Here is a 7,324-nt window from a genome sequence, read left to right as displayed (position 1 = left end):
CTCTGTGATTGCTATAGGGGTTGAAGGAGCACAGCCCAAAATGGTAGGTGCTTAGCACACTGTAGGCTCCAGCCATGATCTACAGTGACACCAAAGCCCAAGACAGTAAAAGCAATTGTCTTCTTAAAAAGAAAATRATGCAAAGTGCCAGAAAAAAAATACTAGCTTGAAAATGCATCCTTTGCTGAAGTTTAAGCTGCTGCAGTTATGMAAAAGACATACTGATGTTCTTGAGAGTTCTTTGAGCTCTCTGAATGAAATAATTCATCATAACTCAAGGTCAGTCCAAATAACTCTAAACACCAGTGGTGAGAGTGACAGCAGTGTRAAAGACTTGTAGCCTTTCATGGGAGAGTCCCTGCAGCTGAACTGTGGTAGATGGACTGATAAATGAACCTGTCAGAGGTTTTGCCCAGGGTCCTGGAGGGCCATGTCAGCACAGGACCATTACACTGCTGCTGATGGACTCCTGTTCTTTTTATTTTGCGGAATACCAAGGAAAGAGACCCTTTTGGAGAGGGGCTCCAGAGCTGCCCAGGTCTGCAAGTGGAGATGGAGGAACTGTTTGTTCCTTACCTGCCAGGGCCACCTCATTGTGAGGTGTTGTGGCTACTAGCCACTGTGGTGGCTACCAGACCGCTTAAGTAATTCCCCATGGCCAGTGCGGTGCTCCYTGTCCATGCCACATGCTGTCTGTCTCTCTGTGTCCCAAAAAGGAGCTCTTTCACCTTCTGCATGGTCTTCTGGGTGCTCCTCGATCCCAGCTGCCAGGGCAAGCAGGGGCTGGTGCCTGCAGCAGCCGCCTCCGCTGTCAAGGTCAGGGGGGAGTCAGCCCCGAGGGTTTTTCACAGCGGTTATCTTGAGCTGGACCCAGGAGCTGGGTCTGGATTACAGAAAACAGGAAGTTTGTGGGAGCACTTGTGTGTGTGCAAAGGTTGCAGGCTTAAGCCATAAAAAGATGCTTGAGCAAGATGCGAGAGCGGACTGCAGGATTTCAYGGTATGCAACTTGGGAAGAGGGAAAGTTCTGTCTTTGAGGCATGCCACAGTTTAAGCAACGTGTTACAGCTTAAAAGAAAGAAAAAATAATAAAAAAGGAAAAAAGAAACACCAGCGGGTCTCAGAGGCAAAGATCTTGCCTTGCTCTGTAACTGCATAAAGTGTGGCTGGTTTGAAGCAGATGGGTATCTGTCTAGCAYGCAGTGCCGAGCTGTGCCGGGACACAGGGAGGCTCACCCTGCAGGTGCCCAGTGTGAGGAGCTATTTGTGTTTTTCTGTACACCTTTAGGTGCTTTAAGCCTCATTTTAACATGCAAAACCATTTTAATAAGTGTCTTCTTGATGGGCACGCTTAACAGCTACTGCAGAGGAAAATGTTTCTTTTCCCCCCTCTCATTACATCGAAAATGCAAAGCACTGGGTAGATTAGGCCTGCTTTGCATATGATCCTGCATGCATGTGGCTCTCCGTGAACGAAGCAGGAGGCTTTGTCTGAACTTGGCAGTCCAGGAACCTGATCATTTTTTCCCACCCATACTCAGTAAGTTTCCTTTGCAACAAAGTGCCACCCCCTCCTACGTGTCTTTCTCACACAAATAGCCCCACACAAATGTACTCTGCTTACAGTTTAAAATACACATCTTTACAAGGTCCAAGAGCAGTCCTGCGTGTCTGTTAAATTGTATCTAGAGTACAGGCTAGGCAAGACCTGTCTTCCAACAGGTCTGAGTAAATGGTCTTGACAAGGATTATTTGGCCTTGCATTGGCCCTTTGTACATGTGCCTATCATCTCAGATTCGTTTAATGCCATAGTAACCTAACAAAATGAAGGAAAAACACGTTCAGGCAAGTTTTCAGTTAATGGAGAATAGATATTTGGCTCAAAATCCTGTTAAAATTTTTCTTCACTGCAGTTATAACTTAATAATATTGTCAGTGGGAATTCTTTTGATTTCTGAGAAGAATTTGAATTACTATTTCAGCATGCGCCCCTAATTAAAAGTGAAGAGGCAAAGGAACCGATGAAAAAAAGAAAGGAAAATACCCGAGTGTGAGATGTTTCTCAGCTAGACTATATCTAGCTCACCTCAGCACACTGCTCCTGAATAAAACCTACACTGTGTGGAGAGACCCAGGAATTTAAACTCCACAAGTCCTGTCTCTCCAACAGCTATCGACCTAGACAGAAAAAGACAGAAAAAGTCATAAAACAAGAAGAAAACATTTATTCGCAGTTTTTACAATCTTGAGCTTCACTCAGGCCAGCTAAACCAATGGCGACCAACCCTCCTTCAAGTCCAGGCAGTAAGTCACACAAGCAAACGATGCTTTGCAAAGTTGATACCAGTCTTCACCTTTCCTTAGTCCTGGTACATCACCTCTGATTTGAGGGAGGAGTGACGACAAAGGTCAGAAGGAAATTTGTTCCTCAGAAACACTTTAAAATATGCAACAAGCAAACAAACAAAGTAAAAAGACACTATTAAAATATTTCGGTTTGAGGAAGAAAGAATGATTTTGATGATGATTCTGTTCCACATCTTGCTTGGCTTCTCATTCATTCTTGCAGGTGGAGTCAGTTGGTGTCCTAAACATTGGCGGGATAAATGCAGTAGTATTTTACGTAGTCAGCAAAAAAAAAAGCAAAAATAAAATAAAATGGAGTCCTATTGACCATATCTTACAATCACTAGCATAACATCTCAATTTGAACTGAAGCTCTCATTTGATCTTTTCTTTGACCTCAACTTAGCTTTCTCAGCAGTTGTCACTGAAGACTCCGGTAGCAGCAAAAACTCATCTGTGACTTTCTTCTCTTGGTGACTGTCTTTTGAGGGTAAGATAGTGCAGACAGCTCAAAAAGGTCCAAATTCAGTCTCAAGGCATGCTTGCAAGCTGGCACAAGTTATACAACTCACTGTTAAAAAGTGTAAAATGCATCTAGTCCATTATTATTTGTCTGTACATTGCTCATGATTTTTTTTGAGTCTCTCCTACTGCATTTCTGCAAAGCATTTTCTGAGTTCACTTGGGTATTGGAACAGTTGCTGAATTCTTTTATTTTGTTTGTTTTAGTCTTTGCTTCTCAGACCGGATGTATTCACACTTAGGGACTTGTTTGGTTACGCCTAAGGACATTTCATTTCATGGGGAAGCAACTTTTACTACTTGATTGAGTCACCAGTCATCACTCTAGATCCAAAACTCGCTCTTGGTGCACATCTGTCAGCTCATGTTCACAAGCAGCAAAGAAGAAAGCTCCGGGAAACTCTCTGCAGACAGATTTCTACATCAACCATCGCAACCAGCGCTGCCTCTCCTGGCTGCTGCCGGCTCAGCTGCGAGGCGGCCTCTGGAGCCCCGACAAAGGCAGAGCCTTGAAAGGCTGGATGCAGGTGTGCTTTAATATGTGCCCATATCTCTATTTGCTGCCTCTAACGTTTCATCAGCACTCCCATCAGCGTATATCGATACGAGGGTTATCTATACTTGACGGCAAGCAGTAGCAATCTGAGAGATGGGGTTTTCAATCTCTCTCTTCCTAATAGCGCTAGATGGGGAGCCYGGCAGCGCTGGCTGGGCCTTCCTGTGCGGATAAAGGTGCGTGCGGTGCGACACATGCGCTGCTGACAGCAAAGCACAGACCTCTGTGCTGCTGTTTCAAGCTCTTGCCTTCCCAGCTGGTGCTTCCTCTGTGTTACATGGGTACTCAGGAGTTGGGCTTGAATCCTGCTGGAAATTGAGCAAAAAGCCTATTTGGCTTCAATGATCTCAGTGCACTGAGATCATAGCAACTCAATAGCAGTAGTAGCAATGCACTCACTRTGGTGTTGTGTTGTCCACCAGCTCAGGGGCTTGCCTTTCCTGACTGACCTTGGATCAGCTCCCAACAGCACGTCAAAACTTCACACTGGGGCATGAGTGGRGCCCCAGTCTGCTGGGGTGGCTTCCTGCAATCTGAGCTCAAACAGCACTCATTCACAGGCCTGGTGTGGTAGACATCCCTTCATGAGCACTCTAAAAGACAATGTTTTCCAGATCACATTTTCATCACATCCAACAGACAAAACTAGATCTCTGAATCTCCAGAAAAATCCCATTGTGACAAGAAAGGGGCAAAGCTGACACACCTGCCCCATGATGTTGCCACAGGCACCATGTTGCAGCGTGTTCACCCACCTGATGATTAAAATAAGCTGCTGGATTTTTTTCTCCTATTGTTAAGTTGTCACTTCTGAGGTCTGCTGTACTGTCTCTCTGACATCCAAAAATACCTGTTACCATCCTCACTGGCAGGGGATCAATGGAGCAACTCACTTTTTTATATGACAGGTTGAATGGTTAGAATGCAAAATTTAAAATGGTTTGCCTTCCTAACTGCCAGAATGGTACAAGCTCTTCTTCCTTCCTCTTTAACCCCCATAACTGACTTTTTTTTTTCAAAGGATTTCCAATAACAGAAATCAGCTTTTGCTTAAAAGGAGAGGAAGTTGTCCAGAATACTCTAAAGTGCCAGTCTCTTACATATTCTCTTGAAGGTGATACTGATGGTGTTAAAACCTCAGACTTCCTATATCAAGCATGTATTTGCATCGTAATCCAAACTTCCCAGTAGAACCAAGCTTATGGGAAAAGGGAGAGCTTAACTTTTTACTTGCATTTGGACTTGCTTTTGATTAGTCACACACAGTGGTTGGCATAGGGCAGGTTAACCTCGTTGTGGAGCAAGGTTCAAGTACCACAACAACCAGTGTGTTATGAGCTACACAGAGAATAAACAATAGAGTAGCAGAGTGTGTTGTTTCCAGATCTGTTCTGAAAGTCTGCTACTGAAGTMCCTAGATCTCCTGAGGAAGTTTGCATTCTTTGGAGAACTGCAGCAAGTCAGCAAAGGAGAAGCACTGACTTGCTGCAGAAGGTGATTGTGTTCCTTTATGTTTCCTTACATATATGTGTTTATATAAATGCATATAAAGTGTATATACAAGTGCCTATAATCCATATGGCTGTATAGCTGTATATGACTATATATATAGCTATATAGACACCTACTTGTACTATTAAAAGCAGCAAAGACATTTTACCAAAGACATTCAAATCCCAAAMAGTGGGCAGAATCTGTCATAGGTTGTATATAGCATGCTTGCATCATGGAGACTCTTGGCCAGCAAGACAAATGTTACAAAGGAAAATAAAAAATAAGGCAACTGTCATAAAAAAGCGAAAACAATCCAAATGAGATTGCTGTGAGAACATTTTCTGTGATGAGAACTGAAACTGCAAGTCATTGGTTTTCATTGAAAGCAATGCAACCAAGAGTTTGAAATCAGTCATGTCTCCTAACTGATGAGTYGTCTGAAAGATGCCATCTTCAAGAACTCATGGATCTTGAGTTTTCTCAGCTTCCTCATTTGTGACTGCAGATTTCTGTGAAAGGATATTTCGTGGTTGAAATGAAATCAATAATAATAACAGCGGTAACTATTCCAGGATAATAAAAGACATTTCCCAAAGTTGTCCAAATCATTTTCTTCCTCCCAGTGGATATCAACTTTTTTTTTTTTATTTAACAATTATGTTGCAAGTGATGTCAGACAAAGATATTTATATCTGAAGGTAGGCTGGCAGAGGTTTGTCCAGATGCACTGCATTTTGGAGTGGCCTGGACTTAATTTCACACTTGTGTTTTAACCTAATTCCCGCATGCCTGACGCAAGAAGTTCCAGTGTCAATGGGAGTAATCATGTGAATAAGACAAGCAGGATTGGGCCTGCAAATCCTTCCTACCCTCGTTTGTGGGTCAAGGTTGGTCTGCCTGGGGAAGAGCACAATGCGGTGCCAACAGTGAATGGCCTTTACATGGTCCATTTCCGAGAGATCGAATGATACCACCAAACCTCCAGGACTGTATGCACATAATGAAAAGTGACAATGCATTCAGTTGTGAAGGATATAAGACAGCTCTGGTAGTTAGGAGGACATTTGCATAATCACATTAACTTTAAGGACCTACTTTAAGATTGACCTAACAAAGCCAGTCATTGTTGGAAGCCACAGCTGTCCATGCTGATCTGACAGGATGCCCGGGCAACTCGTGTTGCAGCCATCCTCATCAGGAGGATTTAGAAAAATCTGACTGAGAAAACCATGGGCTCTGTAGTATCCTAGAAAGTCTGGCATCTGGTAGAGGTTCTGCTATCCCTGGGCTTCAAAACTCCAGAACTGCAGCAATTTCATTGTGATTGATGTGATCTAATACATAGCTTGCTCTATTATTCACATATTTTTCGTCAAGATTGTGTAAAAAAGCACACATAGGCTGCTTATTAACTGTTAAGTACAAAATATGGATAGTCTAAGTCCTGCTTCTTTTAGGCTTGCCAAAGTTACAGCTAAGGTGTGAAACAACAACAACATAGCTTGTACTGCAGACATGACATTGCAGCCACATATTCCTATAACGCTTGAGGGAGGGTGGATCATCATCATCTTACTGCATGCCTTACACAACAGTACTTCTACATTAAATTGATGATATTCGACCAAATACGCATCTGGCAGGTGTGATTTAATAGAAAAATATTTATTCAAATTATCAATACATTCCCTGTTAGTTAGCCATATGCTAAATTCTGATGACAAGCCAGTCTCTTCTTAGGTAAGATTTCATCTTCTTGCTCTCTTTTTAAAAAGGCATGCTTCTCCACCTTGAAAAACAGGATATTTGTTTTAAGTATTTTCAGGATTTTCAGTCAAGCAAGGTGGTTCAGGATTAGCTGCAAGGGACTCAAAGTTTCATTTAGAGTGTGTCTTCTTTGAATAACACTAACCACAGGTAAGAGAATGACTAGAATGCACATTCTAGGCTGGAAGACAGAGAGAATCGTCAAAGTAAAAAAAAAAAAAAAAAAAAAAGGTTTAGCAAAAAACAGTTTAGCCCTCTTTCTGAGAATGAGGTTGAGATATATTATTTTTTCCTAGCCCTGTAAGACCTAGTTAGCAAAGCTGTTACCATAAACGCATGAACTTTTGTTTTAAATTATGTATCAGTGATTAATAAGGTTTGGTATCCAAAACAACTTAGTCTCTACACRGTCATTCAGTCTGAAATCACGACACACTGTTTAACTACTTTACATCCCTTTCAATTAAGAACCCACTGCTTCCATGCCATGCAGCAGGGACAGGAAAATTTGTAAAGGAGTATTATTTGCTCTTACTCCCATGAAGATTCACACAAATTTGACCAAGYTGACCTCTGAAAATTTCATAGAGTCGTAGAGCCCCACTGCACATGGGCAGATATCCTGGCAAAGAGTGATCT

The sequence above is a fragment of the Nothoprocta perdicaria genome, unplaced genomic scaffold (assembly GCF_003342845.1).
Source record: "Nothoprocta perdicaria isolate Ctin4 unplaced genomic scaffold, notPer1 scaffold_52, whole genome shotgun sequence".
NCBI classification, from domain to species: Eukaryota; Metazoa; Chordata; class Aves; order Tinamiformes; family Tinamidae; genus Nothoprocta; species Nothoprocta perdicaria.
Note: the sequence above shows the minus strand (reverse complement) of the source record.